Source organism: Dryobates pubescens, chromosome 14 (genome assembly GCF_014839835.1).
Source record: "Dryobates pubescens isolate bDryPub1 chromosome 14, bDryPub1.pri, whole genome shotgun sequence".
NCBI classification, from domain to species: Eukaryota; Metazoa; Chordata; class Aves; order Piciformes; family Picidae; genus Dryobates; species Dryobates pubescens.
The window spans coordinates 25,092,245-25,109,630 of record NC_071625.1 but is presented as its reverse complement, the minus strand read 5'-3'; positions in this window follow the sequence as shown (position 1 = coordinate 25,109,630).

Genomic DNA, 17,386 nt, shown 5'->3' with positions numbered 1-17,386 from the left:
GTGTGGATAGGATGAGGGAGCTGGGAGTGTTCAGCCTGGAGAAGAGAAGTCTCTGGGGGGACCTTAGAGCTGCCTTTAAATAGCTGAAGGGATCATACAGGAAGGCTGCAGAAGGACTTTTCATGAGGGTGTCTAGAGACAGGACAAGAGGGAATGGTTTGAAGCTGAGGGAGAGCAGGGTTAGGCTGGAGCGGAGGAAGAATTTCCTCAGTACAAGGGGGGTGAGACTCTGGAACAGGCTGCTCAGAAAAGTTGTGGCTGCCTCCTTCCTGAGGTTGTTCAAGGTCATATTGGCAGCTGAGTCTAGTTGAAAGGAATCCATCTCCATGGCAGAGAGGTTGGAGTAGAGGATCTCTGAGGTCCCTTCCAACCTGAACCATCCTAGGATTCCATGATTGTTAACTGTTGCATTAATTTGAGCAGAACATACACCATTGCAATAAGTTCTGCTAAGTATAAACCATCTTATTTTCCTCCAAAGAAAGACTGATGACAGCTGATGTCATTATTCCTTTGCAAAACTGTTTGAATGCACCTTTGGGTAGAATTTAAATGTCAGTCTTTGTGTGTAACTATAGGGAAGTCTGACTTCTTATGTCTTCTTTGCTGCAGAGTTCTAGAAACAAACAGACTCCAGCACAGTTAGGACCCACAGTGTAGGAAATGCTGTAACTGTCCTAAAGTAGCACTATAAATCATGAAGTGTCAGCACAGTGAGCCTATAAATAATTATTAGTGTTACATAGCCAAGGAAAAATGTGACCAAAACTCCAAAAAATAGCACTCCAGGAGGACCAAGAATCTCTGAGTACCTGAACACATGTGGAAAACTACCAAAATCTTTCCAGAAAAACATCAGTCATGATTGCAGTGAATTCCATATTTTGCTTTTAATCCTTAGCTTGTCTTAGTTCTACTCACAAAAACACCCTACTAGAACACTTCTTTATAGCTTCACTGTTAACCCAGCTGATGCAAAATAGATGCAATCCTCATACTGAAGACACTTTGCACTATCAGAGAATCATGGAATGGTCAGGGCCGGAAGGGATCTCCAAAGGTCATCCAGTCCAACCTCCCTGCAGTCAGCAGGGATGTCCCCAACTAGATCAGGTTGCCCAGGGCCTCATCGAGCCTCACCTTGAATATCTTCAGGGATGGAGCCCCAACCACCTCCTGGGGAAACCTGTTCCAGTGTTCCAACACCCTCATGGTAAAGAGCTTCTTCCTAACATCCAATCTAAATCTGCTCTTCTCTAGTTTAAAGCCATTATCCCTCGTCCTTTCCCTTCAGGCTTTTGCAAACAGTCTCTCCATGCTTCCTGTAGCCCCCTTCAGATACTGGCAGGCTGCTATTAGGTCTCCCTGGAACCTTCTCTTCTCCAGGCTGAACACTCCCAGCTCCCTCATCCTGTCCTCATCAAATTCATGGCTCTCCTCTGGACCCTCTCCATTAGGTCCTTCCTATATTGAGGGCTCCAGACCTGCACACAGTACTCCTCCAGGTGAGGTCTCAGCAGAGCAAAGTGGCAGAATCACCTCTCTGGATCTCAGGCAGTGCTGCTTTGGATGCAGCCCAGGCTGCCATTGTGTGCTTCTGTGCTGCAAGCTCACACTGCCTGCTCATGTCCAGCTTCTCATCCATCAGCACCCCCAAGTCCTTGTCCTCAGGGCTGTTTTCTATCACCTTCTCCCCCAGTCTGTATTGATAGTGAGGATTGTTCCAGCCTGGATGCAGAGCCCTGCACTTGCTCTTCTTGAACCTCATAAGGTTCACCTGGGCCACCTCTTCAGCTTGTCCAGGTCCCTCTGGATGCCATCCTGTCCCTCTGGTGTATGGACAACACCACTCAGCTTGGTGCCATCTGCACCCTTGCTGATGGTGCAGTCTCACTATGTAATTGGTAAAAATGTTAAACAGTATCCCAAACTTCAAGTAGACTTCTACACATCCCTAAAACATGAAGTAAGAACACAAGGTAAAATACAGTTAACCACAATAAGAAAGCTTCAGGACAGAATGCAATTGCCCATCACTACAATCTCCAATGTCTCATAAAGAAACTAATGGAGCTATTCAAGAAGGACTCATTAATTTCTGCTAACAAAATCAACAGCAGATAATAAATGATGCTGGGGAGAAATAGTGAGTGATACTACACAACAGATCCTGATTGCTATCAGAACAATTCAAAAATCATTAGCTCAGTTAGAAGCCTGTGTTTAATGTCCTTGTCTGAACTGAAGCCATCAGAATCTAAAGAAATGTGATGCCTCTACGCCCAGTTTTGAGGCAAACTGGAAGCTTAGCACAGGCAGCTCCCAAGAGGTGGCTTATTGAATGCAGTCTGCATTAAGACCTCCTGTAGGAAAACATGTTTTGAACCATTCTGAAGGGACTGCTTGACAGCCTCCAGCTCTGTACCCACTAATTCTCACTGATCTTCCAAAGCCCGAGGAACAGACAAAATTAGGCCACAGGTTGCAAATCTGACTTCCTATGTAACCTTCAAGACATTCCATGCCAAAGCAGAGCCAAAAGTAAGAGTATGATGCTCAAAGCTCTAATTAGTAAGGGAAGAGCTGCACACTATATCAGGGAATGATTCTACTCATTCAGTGGTCAAGAGTGATGAAGAAGAGTCATATAAAGTATTTGTGCACACAGACTTACTCTGAAAGAACTACACCTCAGGGGGGGAAAAAAGGTGTCAGGAATTTAGAACCAATGTAGTGAATGTAGAAAAACAGAAGAAAAACTTGGTGAAGGATTAAGCTCTACTGAAGAAGGAATAAAGCCATAGCCTCAGCTTAAACCTGTTTCATGACTTGGTGTTTGAAAAAGAACGTACCAAGGCCACAGACAGGACTGAAGCACTTTGGTTTAGTTGGCATGATGGTGTTGGGTTGATAGTTGACCTTGATGATCTTAGAATCATTAAAAGTAGGGAAAGACCTCTATGATACTATAAATTGATCTGCTGCCACAATTAAGAGACCCCAAACACAAGGACATGGAACTGATGATTTGAGGGCTGGAGCACCTCTCCTGTGTGGACAGGATGAGAGAGCTGGAGTCATTCAGCCTGGAGAAAAGAAAGCTCCAGGGAGACTTTAGAGCAGGCTTCTAGGATTTGAAGTGGCCTCCAGGAGGGCTGCTGAGGGACTTTCTGCAAAGGCATGGAGTGACATAACGAGGGGTAACAGCTTCAAACTGGAAGAATCTGGACTGAAGGGGAAGTTTAGGCTGGAGGTGAGGAGAAAGTTCTTCCCTGAGTGAGTCGTTAGCCATTGGAATGTGCTGCCCAGGGAGGTGGTGGAGTCCCCATCCCTGGTGGTGTTCAAGAGGGGATTGGACGTGGCACTTGGTGCCATGGTTTAGTCATGAAGTCTGTGGTGACAGGTCGGACTTGATGATCTTTGAGGTCTCTTCCAACTTGGTGATTCTGTGATTCTGTGAAATTAGAGATTAGGAATAAATTCTTCACCATGAGGGTGGTGAGGCACTGGAACAAGTTGCCCAGAGAATCTGTGGAGTCTCCAAGCCTGGAAGTGTTGGAAGGCAGGTTGGATGGGGCCTTGAACAGCCTTATCTAGCAGGAGGTCTCCCTGCCCATGGCAGGGGCATTGGAACTAGATAAATTTTAAGATCCCTTCCAACCCAAACCATTCTGTGATTTGCAATTACTGCTGCTTCACTTTCAAAAAAAGGTCCTGTGAAAACCAGCAGAAAAAATCACAGTAGCACACAGTATCACAGTATCACCAACGTTGGAAGAGACCTCAAGGATCATCAAGTCCAACCTGTCACCACAGACCTCATGACTAGACCATGGCACCAAGTGCCACATCCAATCCCCTCTTGAACACCTCCAGGGATGGGGACTCCACCACCTCCCTGGGCAGCACATCCCAATGACAAATGACTCAAAAGGGAAGTGTGTAGGCACATTCTAGTTCAAAATACCGTGCTCAAGGATTTGATATGCCTTTAACAGTTATTTTGACTGCAGTGTGATCTAGCTCCTTTCCACCCACACCACTCTCTTCCTCACAAGGCCAGTTCTAGCCCTAACTCAGGGAGAAATGTATTTACAGGAGAAGATTTTATCGATCATAAAATATTCCTTAACAGCACAGAGAGAGGGAGCTTGAAGATAACTCCACAGAGACTGCTGCAGGTTAGTTGTGAAGTGATACACAGAAGATTTCCATAAACAATAACTGTGATATAGAAGCTTTTCAAATGGAAAAGCCTCGGGGATCTATTCTTAGGCATCTTTGGTTTTATTCCTTTTTGGTTTCGCTTGGTTTTTGTTTCTTTGATGTCCTGTTTATTAAATTTTTTTAAATAAAGGAACAAGAGAGGAGAGACATCATAAGTACCAAGAAATATGTAATTATTAGATCAATAAACAACTCAGCAGTTCTTAGAGGACATTCAAATAACCTTCGCCAATAAAAGGCCTGCACTCCATATGAAATACAAATCTTAACAGATAGTTAACATTCCTGGCAAATGCCAGCATATTGGTAATGTTGATTTAGCTCTCTTAATTTTCTTCAAAATAACCTCCACAGATCATAGAGTCAAAGAATAGCAACGAGGACAAAAGCAGCACACAACAAAGAAATGTCCATAAAAGGAAGAGCAATAAATAAAATGGAAACTGGAAAACTGAACAGATAATAAATGAATAAGTAACCAGCGTGGCAATATTCTGCCAGCCTCCTGCTAAGCAAACACTGACTCTGAAATCTGATATAGAATGGCATTTAATGCAAACAATAGATACAAAATACAGCACCAATCATGCCGTGGGATGAGCTCTGTGGTGTAGCACTGCACTGAAATAAATCAAAGATGATCTCTCTTTCAAGGCCTTCTCACTGATTTGTGATACAATCTCTGCTGAAGAAGTGCTCTAAACCCAAACCCCATCCAGCGCCGGGTAGCAATATTCATAGATTCATAGAATGGTTTAGGTTGGAAGGGACCTTAAAGATCATCCAGTTTCAATCACCCCCCACCATGGGCAGGGACAGCTCCCACTAATCCAAATTGCTCGAGGCTTCATGCAACCTGGCCTTGAACACCTTCAGCCTCCCTGGGCAACGTGTTCCAGCATCTCACCACCCTCACTGGAAAGAATCTCTTCTGAGTCTCCAGTCTAAATCTGCCTTCCTCAAGCTTCAAAGCCGCTGCCCCTCATCCTGTCACTTCCAGCCCTTGTCAAAAGTCTCTCCCTAGCTCTGCTGTAGCCCTCTTCAGGTACTGGAAGGCTGTTTTAAGGTCTCCCCAGAATTTCCTCTTCTCCAGGCTGAACAGTCCCAACTCCCTTAGCCTGTCCCCATACGAGAGGGGGGACAGCCCTCTGATCATCTTCATGACCTCCTCTAGACCCTCTCCAGCAGGTCTCCTATGCTGAGGGCACCAGAACTGGACCATATTTCCATATGTTTTTGAAAAACAGTAACAAATGTCAGGTCAGCTGAACCGGTCGTTAATGTGGCCCGTTGGCAGCCTGCACTACCATACCTATTCTGTGTTATTGGAGCAACCCTCTCAATATTTTTGTCTGCATCAAATGTGCAGCTAAATGTTAAGTACCAGTCAGATAAGTGCAGGTGTCCCTTTCCCTGCAAAATGATTTTTTTTTTACCAACTATGTCCCACATGGCCTTCAATTATGCATTATGACAGCTTTGATCTAGGTTATTGGTGGTGTCAAGTCTAACTTTAACAAGGATAACCAGCAATGAGGTGAGTCAAAACTGAAATCAATATCAAAAGGGATTTTAATTTAACCTCCTAGATCACAGAAAAATACTCTGAACATTCTCTTGTTGACAAGGGTCCAAAAGTGCAGAAGAAGTGGGAGAAGAAGGAATCCTAAGAAAATTTTGCTCTGTGAATTTGTATTTAAAGCCCATTTTGTCCTGCTGTAATCTATTTGTCACCCAACCTATGAGAGTGCTCAAATATTTTTTTGACTCCTATTAGTCAATTATTATTGGTTAGGCCACACCTTGAGTACTGTGTCCAGTTCTGGGCCCCTCAGTTTAGGAAGGACATCGAGACACTTGAACGTGTCCAGAGAAGGGCAACAAGGCTGGTGAGAGGCCTTGAGCACAGCCCTATGAGGAGAGGCTGAGGGAGCTGGGGTTGCTTAGCCTGGAGAAGAGAAGGATCAGAGGCGACCTCATTGCCTCCAATGAGGGGTTGGTCTCTTCTCCCAGGCGACCAGCACCAGAACAAGGGGACACAGTCTCAAGTTGTGTCAGGGGAGGTTTAGACTCAAGGTGAGGAAAAAGTTCTTCACTGAGTGAGTCATTCGTCATTGGGATGTGCTGCCCAGGGAGGTGGTGGAGTCGCCGTCCCTGGAGGTGTTCAAGGGGAGATTGGACGTGGCACTTGGTGCTATGATCTAGTTGTGAGGTCTGTTGGAACAGGTTGGACTTGATGATCCTTGGGGTCTCTTCCAACCTTAGTTACTGTGATTAGGTTTAATGCATGGAAACTAGTCTGCTAGCATTTACTTTTGAGCATCTGCCTACCTCCTTACACATTTACCCACCCACCTACCTGCCTACCTATCCACTTACCCACCTACCCAACTACCTACCCACCCACCTACTTACCTACCTACCTACCTACATATGCTCCTACCTACCTATCTGCCTACCTACCTACTTACCTAACAACCTATGTACATTCCTACCCACCTGCCTACCTACCTACCTATCCACCTACTTACCTAACTTCCTACCTACCTATGTATCCACCTAACCTACCCGCCTACCTCCCTACCTACCACCTGCTTACCTAACTACCTATCTACATACCTTCCTACATATATACACTCCTATCTACCTACCCCCCTGCCTACCCTCCTATTTACCTAACTACCTACCTACGTACCCTCCTGCCTACATACCTGCTTGCCTACTCACCTGCCTGCCTACTTACCTACCTGCCCACCTACCTACCTATCCACCTAGATACCTACTTACCTACATATCTGCCTATTAACCTACCCTCCTACCTACCTACTTATCCACCTACTTACCTAACTACCTACCTACATATCCACCCACCTACCTTCACTTCCTATCTACCTATGTATCCACCTACTTACCTACCTACCTACTTACCTACATGCCTACCTACCCACCATCCTACCTACCTATCCACCTACTTACCTACCTACCTATCCACCTACTTACCTACCTACCTATCCACCTACCTACCTACCTACATGCCTACGTACCTACCTACCTATCAGGCTGAGGGAGCTGGGACTGTTCAGCCTGGGGAAGAGAAGGCTCCGGGGAGACCTAGTAGCAACCTTCCAGTGCCTGAAGGGGTCTGCAAGAAGGATGGAGAGAAACTGTTCAAAAAGGCCTGCAGTGACAGGATGAGGGACAATGGCTCCAAACTAGCAGATTTAGATTGGATGAGAGGAACAAGTTCTGCCCTGTGAGGCTGGTGGAACACTGCAACAGGTTGCCCAGGGAGGTGGTTGAGGCCCCTTCCCTAGAGATATTCAAGGTGAGGCTGGACAGGGCTCTGGGCATCCTGCTCTAGCTGAGGATGCCCCTACTGACTGCAGAGAAGGTTGGAGTAAATAACCTTTGGAGGTCCCTTCCAACCCAGACCATTCTGTGATTCTATGATTGTCAGATGACATTGCTCAGACAGTGGATATCTCCACCTCCAAATGTTGGTTTGGGCTTTCTGCATAGTCCCTGGGGACTATCAGCACATCAATGGAATTGTGGAGATGAGTCATTGTGCCTTTGAAAGGCTTTAAAATGATCATCTTTGCTAGGGATGTAAGTTATGGGCTTTGCAAACTACATAAAGGGAACTCTAAAGGCAGCCAGCTAGCTTGTGGAAGCACTTGCAATTAAAAGAAAATGCAGCTCTACCTATCAGGAACCACTCTGTGATGAATTTTAACTCATCAAAGTGTGCAGGCATTTTAGTAACCTTCCTCTATACCTGAGCAAGCTGCTTGCAAAGAAACACAACACATCTACAATAATTTCCCTTACCCCATGCAAACCCTATAGAAAATGTATTTATGTTTGTGGATCCATTCCTGTATCCATCATGAGTGCAACCATGTCCTGGGCTGCTTCAAGAGTAGTGTAGCCAGCAGGATGAGGGAGGCGATTCTCCCTCTTTTAATCCACTCTGATGACAGTGGAGCACTGTGTCCAATTCTATAGCCCCTATGACAGGAAAACACCTGAAAGGAGGTTGTAGACAGGTAGGGTTGGTCTCTTCTTCCAAGCAACCACCACCAGAACAAGAGGACACAGTCTCAAGATACACCAGGGGAGGTTTAGACTGGAGGTGAGGAGAAAGTTCTTCCCAGAAAGAGTAATTGGCCATTGGAACATGCTGCCCAGGGAGGTGGTGGAGTCACTATCCTTGGAGGTGTTCAAAAAAGGATTGGATGTGGCACTTGGAGCCATGGTTTAGTTGTTGTGAGGTGTTAGGTATTAGGTTTCCAACCTTATTGATTCTGTGATTCTGTGAAAGATCTGGAGGTGCTGGAATGTTTCCAGAGAAGGGCCAGGAGAATGATCAGAAGGCTGGAGCTCCTCTGCTATGGAGAGAGACTGAGAGAGTTGAGACTGTTCAGTCTGGAGAGAAGGCTCCAGGGAGACTTTCTTATGGTATTCCAGAATCTGATGGAGGCTACAAGAAAGCTGGGGAGGGACTTTTTAGGGTGTCAGGTAATGATAGGACTGGGGAGAATGGAGCAAAACTAGAAATGGGTAGATTCAGCTTGGATGTTAGGAGGAAGTTGTTCCCCAGGAGTGTGGTGAGAGACTGGAAGAGGTTGCCCAGGGAGGTGGTGGGAGCCTCATCCCAGGAGGTTTTTGCAGCCAGGCTGGATGTGGCTGTGAGCAACCTGCTGCAGTGTGAGGTGTCCCTGGCCATGGCAGGGGGCTGGAGCTGGCTGATCCTTGAGGTCCCTTCCAATCCTAAAAATTCTATGAAATAGTTAAGTTACCCTGGGTCTGTCTGGTGCATTTCATCTCTCTTCTAACAAATACTGTCCAGTATTAGGAAATACACAACAAACTCTAGGTTCTAACAAAGCAGTGAATTTTTACCTGTCAGGACAGTATTAGAGATGTCATTTATAGTTTAATATTAAAGGTAGCAATAAGCATGTAAGTTACTGGAATAATCAAAGGAAGATCAAGTCTGGCTTTCTGGTTTTAAGTCTGTTCAGAATTGGATCTCTGTGCATATCTTACCACAAATAATGTAGAGGGTTGATACTTCTACCCAGCTTAACTTGTTTAACTATTGATTTTTGAGCAGGTAGATTAGTTCACATTTTCCCTGAATGCCTGCATAGATGCCCGAAACAAAAATGCCTTTTCAAACTGGAAGTCTTAATAAGAAGGGTTTGCAACATCTAAGGAAACCCATAAAGTCACAATATACAAGAGCTTTGTTTTTCCTCTCTGCAGCGTTCAGCTGTTTTACATTGTACATCATTAACAAGTCTAAAAGTTAGGCTGGGTCTCTGCAGATAACTTATTTATTGGTTGATTATTTGTGCTAATTCAAAGGGAGATAAATGTGATGGTAAAAAAAACACCCAACAACACAGAAAAAAAAACCCAAAAAACCCCAACCCAAAGCCTTTACTGGGGTGTTTATAAAGACTTATTGCAGAGCTCCAGATAAAAGATAGGGCAGTAAGCTGAGAAGTTGAGTTCTTATGAATGCTTTAATTGTTTGGGGCCATAGGAAATGAAATCAGATCAAAAAAAAAGACCCTATTTTGGTCACTTTTGTTCTTTGATCCACTGATTAACATTTGCAACCACTAACTCACTTTCCTGATGGAGGCAACTGTTGTCAGTTCGTGCTGCTTCCAGAGACTGGCGCAAAGTTTCCAGCTGTGGATGCAGAGAGATCAAAGCATCTGATGGACTCCCTAGAACACACTCTATCTGGAATACTAATAATAGTCTGTACTACTTGTAAAGAATCAAGTCATTTTTCTCCACTCCTTCAAATAATCAGGGTTTCCTTCTACATGCTATTAATTGATTCAATATGCTAGGAGGAATGTCTGAACTTTTCCCACGCCTTACATTTACCCCTTTATTATAATACACACTGGTCTACCTCCAGAGGTTGTTTTAATTGAAATCAGATTTATTTAAAGGAAAAAAAAAAAAAGGAAGAAAAAAAGAAAAAAAGACATGATTAGAACTTGCTATGTTTCAATTTTATTCTTTCCACTTTTTGTTTTGTTTTGGGTTTTGCTTCGTGTTCCTTTCGGATTAGCTCTTTCGGTCATGGCTCATGGCACTTGGAATAAAAAGAATGTGAAAGAGATGGAATTGTTTTGGTATGTTCAATATCAAAATAAAACAAAACAGAGAATGCTGGAAGACTGAACAACCTGAAGCTTGGGAGGTGAATGCCTTTAGCTTTAGCTGAAAGACTTTCACCTTTAAATCTCCAAATGGAGTCGAATGCAAGTCAATGGTGATAAAAATCTGCTAACAACCAAGAGAGAGTTCAGGTCTATGGGGGGTCTCTGTACAATCCCTTTGGAGTGCTGTTCCTCCCAGACATCACAATGAGAATTCTCTCTGCAGACTCCTTAAATGGCCCAAATCTTGCCCTTGGTAGTGGACACTTCTTTATCTAACTGCCAGAACTACCACGACTGTAAGCTCACAATAATTCATAATAATGCAGAAATTAACTTCTAGAAAACTAAATCTGCTTTTAAACTCTGCAACAGCAACAAAATTCTGAGTGGAGAAACCTTTTGTTCAACAGAGCGGAAAGCATGGCTGAAGAAGAAACAAATAAGAGCAGAATGAATAGGTCCAGAATCCTCTTAGCTGTATCAGGCTGAGAAGCCATTATTAGCCATATCAAACAGTACTAGAATAGAAAGTCATGTGTAGAGTCTTAAGAACAATGTGCAACTTCATTTTCAAATGAGAACACACACTTAAAAGTACCACTTTCCTTCAATAACACTTTACCACTGTCAAAACCAACCAAAATCATTCTCAAAAGCAGTGTGGATTTTGGAATGCTGGTCAAAAGAGTGCTCTCCTATCAATAGCATTTCAAACTTGTAAGTGTAAGAAATCTCTGAACACTATGCATAAAAATCTCTTACACTATCCGTATGGGTTATATACAATGGAAGACACAATATCTAATTAAATGCCTGCTGACACTGGAGTTATGCATATTAATTTTAGAGAATAACTATGGAATGGGCTGGGTTGGAAAGGACCTCCAAAGTCATCTAGTTCAACCCCCAACTGCCCTCAGCAGGGGCATCCTCCAATAGATCATAGAATCATAGAATTGTTAGGGTTAGAAGGTACCTCAAGGATCAGCCAGTTCCAACCCCACCTGCCATGACACCTCACACTACAGCAGGTTGCTCACAGCCACATCCAGCCTGGCTGCAAAAACCTCCAGGCAGGAGGCTTCCTCCACCTCCCTGGGCAACCTGTGCCAGGCTCTCACCACCCTCATGGGGAACAACTTCTTCCTAACATCCAAGCTGAATCTCCCCATTTCTAGTTTTGCTCGATTCTCCCCAGTCCTATCATTACCTGACACCCTCAAAAGTCCCTCCCCAGCTTTCTTGGAGCCCCCTTCAGACACTGGAAGACCACAAGAAGTTCTTCTAGGAGCCTTCTCTTCTCCAGACTGAATAGCCCCAACTCCCTCAGTCTGTCTCCATATCAGAGCAGCTCCAGCCCTCTGCTCATCCTCACGGCCCTTCTCTGGACACCTTCCAGCACCTCCAGATCCTTCCTGTAATAGAGGCTCCAGACCTGGACACAGTGCTCCAGGTGGGGTCTCACTGGAACAGAGTAGAGGGGTTGCCCAGAGCCCTTTTGAGCCTCACCTTGAATATTTCTAGGGATGGGGCCTCAACCACCTCCATGGGCAACTTGTTCCAGTGTTCCACTACCCTCATGGTGCAGGATTTGTTCCTAACTCCAATCTAAATCTTCTCTTCTCTAGTAAGAAGCCATTGCCTCTCGTCCTATCACTACAGGCTGGTACACGGACACTGCAAGGGAAATTTGCTTCTTTATAAAGCTGCTTAAAACCTGATCAGGTAGTTCTAAACCAGACATAAGTTAAATTGTTAAATTGTAACCCTGGGAAATTAGAAAAGCATTGACAAGTCATTGACAAGTTACCATTACCTGACCTACTGACAAGGAAGATAAATTGTTTCACACAGATGTTGACACAAACAGGGTGACTCTGTAAGGTTTAAGAAGAGTTACAAGTATGAGTGGTTTTACATACATATATATATATATCTCAGTATTTTGAAACAGAATGCCCTTAAATCCAAAGGTTAAAAAGGTTAGAAAATGAAAAAGGTTAAAAGAAAATAATAATTCATACTTCAGGTGTTCTGTCCTCAAAGAGAAAAGTCTCAGCTGGTGTAGGCACACAGGAAAAATCAGCAGGAGCAGAGCTGTGGATTGCCTAATTTTATAATTTCTCTTTAGCCTTTGCAAGGAGATCATGGGCAGCAGTCTCCTGTTTGCTTGGCTTGCAAAAACACTGTGGGAAAATTGATGTCCTCATAAAAACTATTTGGGTAGACAAGGCATGAGCTCAGGAGAACAGGCAAACGCCCTCCTATGATTTTTCACCACTTTGAACCTGCATTCCCTTCCTTCCCATCCAGTCTGGTGTCTCCAGAAAAAAAGACAAAGGAGTAAGCAAATCAGTTAGTAAATTTGGAACAAGCCATATTGTGCAGCAAGACGTAGTAGATGAGAGCTCTTTCTCCCTTCCTCTGATGGTCTTTGCTGAATCATTGTATGGGGTGTAGAGATATCAACAGGTTGCTTAAGGATTTAACTCAGATGTAAGTAACTGTTTAAAGGGCAGGCTTGAGACCTGTACCCTACTGATATAAATTACCAAGCCTTCCTCCCCTCCCCCCCCATGTCCATAGGAGAGTACTGGCTCCTAGGAATGGTGCAGAGCTCAAGCAGCTGCAAACGGAAGGTTAGAGACCATTCCCTTTTTGGGGAAACCTGGGTGAGCATGGAATGAACTGTAAGAAAGCATTCTGTTACTTCTCCAGCCTGCCCCTTCATGAACCTGTGTGATCTCCATGACCAGCTCCTTGCTGATAAATGCCACAGCACCCTCAGCATTCCTGATCCTCTCATCAGTGTGACCATTCTATGGCCCAGCTAGGTTTGCATCGAAGTGGGGTCCAGGGGTTGAGAAAGGAGGGGGGAAAAACCAACCCAACTGTATAGTGAGGTGGTGTTTCAATGTGGAGTCAGTCAAGGCTCACATTAAGCCCAGCAGCTCAGAAGCACACCAAAGATGAACTAACATCAATGTAAAAAACACTGCATGCAATTAGAGGAGACTAGGTGTGCAAACACACATATTGTAACATGCATGTTCAGAAAACTGGGATTAAACCATCAAAGCCATTCCCACATGTGTCCTGGGAGAGAACTTGACCCAGTATGTTGAGATCCTTCACTTGCCATGGATCAAATCAAAGAGCTAAGCCAACGCAAAGCTCAGTCTTAGTAGCAAGCTGCTTTTACTGGATCAAAGGCTCCCATTCTGCAGTGTGTGATTCATCACACTTCCCAAATGTTTTCAAGGGGATATGTTGTTGTCCTAGAGGCATGCTTTTGCAGCCTGAAAGTATGCAGCATTGGCCATAATGAATTTTATCAGATTTTAAGGTATTTTTGTGTCCTTAAATGGAAGGCTACTGCAGCTGTAGAGTGGATAGTCAGTGATGTGAATGGATCTACCTAACAAGACACTTCAGGCTCATGAGGTTCAACAAAGCCAAGGTCAAGGTCCTGCACCTGGGTCAGGGAAATCCCTGGCATCAATACAGGCAGGGAGATGAAGGGCTGGAGATCAGCCCTGTGGAGAAGGACTTGGAGATACTGATAGGTGAAAAGCTGGACATGAATCCGAAGTATGCACTGACAGCCCAGGAGGCAGCTGTATCCTAGGCTACATCAAAAGGTTCAGGGAGGGAATTCTGCCCCTCTGCTCAGCTTTCAGGCCCTCTCTGTAGGCTTGTGTCCAGCTCTGGAGCCCCCAGTACAGCAACCACAGGGACCTGTTGGAGCAGGTCCAGAGGAGGCCACAAAATTGATCAGAGAGATGGAATATCTCTCCTGGGAGGCGAAGCTGAGTTGGGGCTGTTGAGCCCAAAGAAGAGAAGGCTCCAGGGAGATCTTATTGAGGCTTTTCAGTGCTTAAAGAGGTTCTATATGAAATATGAGGACAATCTTTTTAATAGAGCCTGTTGTGACAGGACAAGGGATGATGGGTTTGAACTAGAAGAGGGGAGATTCAGGCTGGATCTAAGGAAGAAATGTTTTTAAGTAATAATGGTGGGAAAACACTGATCCAGGTTACCCAGAGGTATGGTAGAGACCTCCTTCCTGGAACCATTCTAGATGAGGTTGGACTGGCTATGAGCAAGCTGCCCTAGTTAAAGATGTCCCTGCTCACTGCTGGGGTGTTGGACGAGATGAGCTTTGAAAGGTCCCTTCCAACTCTAAACATTCTATGATTCTTTCATCACAGAATCACAGAGAATCACCAAGTTGGAAGAGACCTCAAAGATCATCAAGTCCAACCTGTCACCACAGACCTCATGACTAAACCATGGCACCAAGTGCCACATCCAATCCCCTCTTGAACACCTCCAAGGATGGTGACTCCACCACCTCCCTGGGCAGCACATTCCAATGGCTAACGACTCACTCAGTGAAGAACTTTCTCCTCACCTCCAGCCTAAACTTCCCCTTCAGTCCAGATTCTTCCAGTTTGAAGCTGTTACCCCTCGTTATGTCACTCCATGCCTTTGCAGAAAGTCCCTCAGCAGCCCTCCTGGAGGCCACTTCAAATCCTAGAAGCCTGCTCTAAAGTCTCCCTGGAGCTTTCTTCTCTCCAGGCTGAATGACTCCAGCTCTCTCATCCTGTCTGCATAGAATGGTTTGGGTTGGAAGGGATCTTAAAATTTATCTAGTTCCAATGCCCCTGCCATGGGCAGGGAGACCTCCTGCTAGATAAGGCTGTTCAAGGCCCCATCCAACCTGCCTTCCAACACTTCCAGGCTTGGAGAATCCACAGCTTCTCTGGGCAACTTGTTCCAGTGCCTCACCACCCTCAGGGTGAAGAATTTATTCCTAATCTCTAATTTCACAGAATCACAGAATCACCAAGTTGGAAGAGACCTCAAAGATCCTCAAGTCCAACCTGTCACCACAGACTTCATGAGTAAACCATGGTACCAAGTGCCACATCCAGTCCCCTCTTGAACACCTCCAGGGATGAGGACTCCACCACCTCCCTGGGCAGCACATTCCAATGACTCTCTCAGTGAAGAACTTTCTCCTCCCTTCAAGCCTAAACCTCCCCTGGTGCAGCTTGAGACTCTTGACTCCCAAAAGCTTCCATGAAATTCCATTACTGAAAGCTTTCTCTGGACATAAAGTAGGCAGGTATATGTAAATCAGGACCCAGTTTCATGGTGTTGAATCACTGATGATGCAGTTACACAGTCAATATTTGTGCTGAAGATGCGTACAGGTAGTCACAACAACAGTTGTAACTCCAGTGCAAGTATGAAGGTCTGAGTTTGTGCCAGTAAGCATAATTTCCCTTTAGAGGTAAATAAAAGTGTGAATAATAAGCTTTTGAAGTTGACAGTGAGATTGTGCACGAGTGTGGTGGTAGATACCCTGTATTTTAACAGTTGCACCTAATATCTCAATGAAAAAGATCATTGTTCAGTATTCCAACCAGTTGCTCTGTTTTTAGAAGGTCTAATTTTTCCACTGCTCTGAATTCTGAAAATTCATAACTCTGCAGTCTCTTCTAAGCTTTGGGCTTGTGGAAATTATCCTCAGTATCAGACACTATGCCCTGGATTAATCTCATTTAATTGCAGTTGCCTAAACAAGATTCCTGAAGCATGAAGGTGTTAGCTTTGATCAGTCCCTCTCCAGGCATGAGCATTTAAGGAAGGTGGTTTCCTTTTAGATCTCTAGAGCTGAGCAGCATCAGTTACCTGCAGTGTGATAGGTGAGTGCAGGGAGGTGAAAGGAGCACAGTGCCACAATCTTCCTCTTAACATTGTGTTTGGAGAAATACCATAAGGAGGTCATGATATGACTTTAGGAACACAGTATGTGTTCATTGCAGAAGCTACAGTTTTCCCTTTTTCCCTTCCATCAAATCCTTTATTGGTTTCAGAGCTTTATCCTAAACTACTTCACAGACTCATAGAATCATTTTGGTTGGAAAAGCCCTTTAAGATCTCTCAGTCCAACCATTCTCTAACGCTGCTAAGTCTGGGGCTAAACCATGGCCCTCAGCACCACATCTCTGCTTCCTTGACACGGCTCCAGAGATGGGCATTCAGCCACCTCCCTGGGCAGTGGTTGAGAGCCTTTTCAGTGCAGTAGTTTCTTCCAATATCCAGTCTAAACCTCCCCTGGCACAATTTCAGGCCATTTCCTCTCCTTCTATCACCTGTTACTAAGGAGAAGGCACCAACCTTCACCTCACTGTAACCTCCTTTCAGGGAGCTGTAGAGAGCAATGAGGTCTCCCCTCAGCCTCCTCTTCTCCAGACTAAACACCCCCAGGTCCCTCAGCTGCTTCTCTCCAGCCCTGTTCTCCAGACCTTTCCCCAGCTCTGTTGTCCTTCTCTGGTCCTGTTCCACCACCTCAATGTCTTTCCCGCAGCAAAGGCCTCCATCTCCTGATTTCCTCATCTTCAGGCATGAAGAGAGAGATCTCTCCAGAGCAAAGTGGCAGAATCACCTCTCTGGATCTGCTGGCAACACTGCTTTTGAAGCAGCCCAGGCTTCCATTGGCTTCTTGTGCTGCAAGCTCACACTGCCTGCTCCAGTCCAGCTTCTCATCCATCAGCACCCCCAAGTCCTTTTCCTCAGGGTTGTTTTCTATCACCTCCTCCCCCAGCCTGCATTGATAGTGATACATCAATTACACCTAAGATTTCCATTCCTGAACAAACAAGCAAGCAAACTCAACCTTTTTATTTTCCTGTTGTTTTTTTTTTTTCCTTCTGGTGCAAGAATATTTCCATCATGGTTGTGATATATTGAGTCACTTGATGTATTGTGTCAGCTACCCTCACACAGCTCCTCAGCTTTTCCCTCGTTTCCAGAAAGAATGTGCAGTTTTGCTTTAAATCTAATGCAGAGAGACACAGCATTAATGAAGGAAAAAAAAGAATGAAATAGATTTCTTATGTAACCAAAGGAATGTGCACACAAGGAGGCAGACAAATAGATTCCTGGTTTGATTT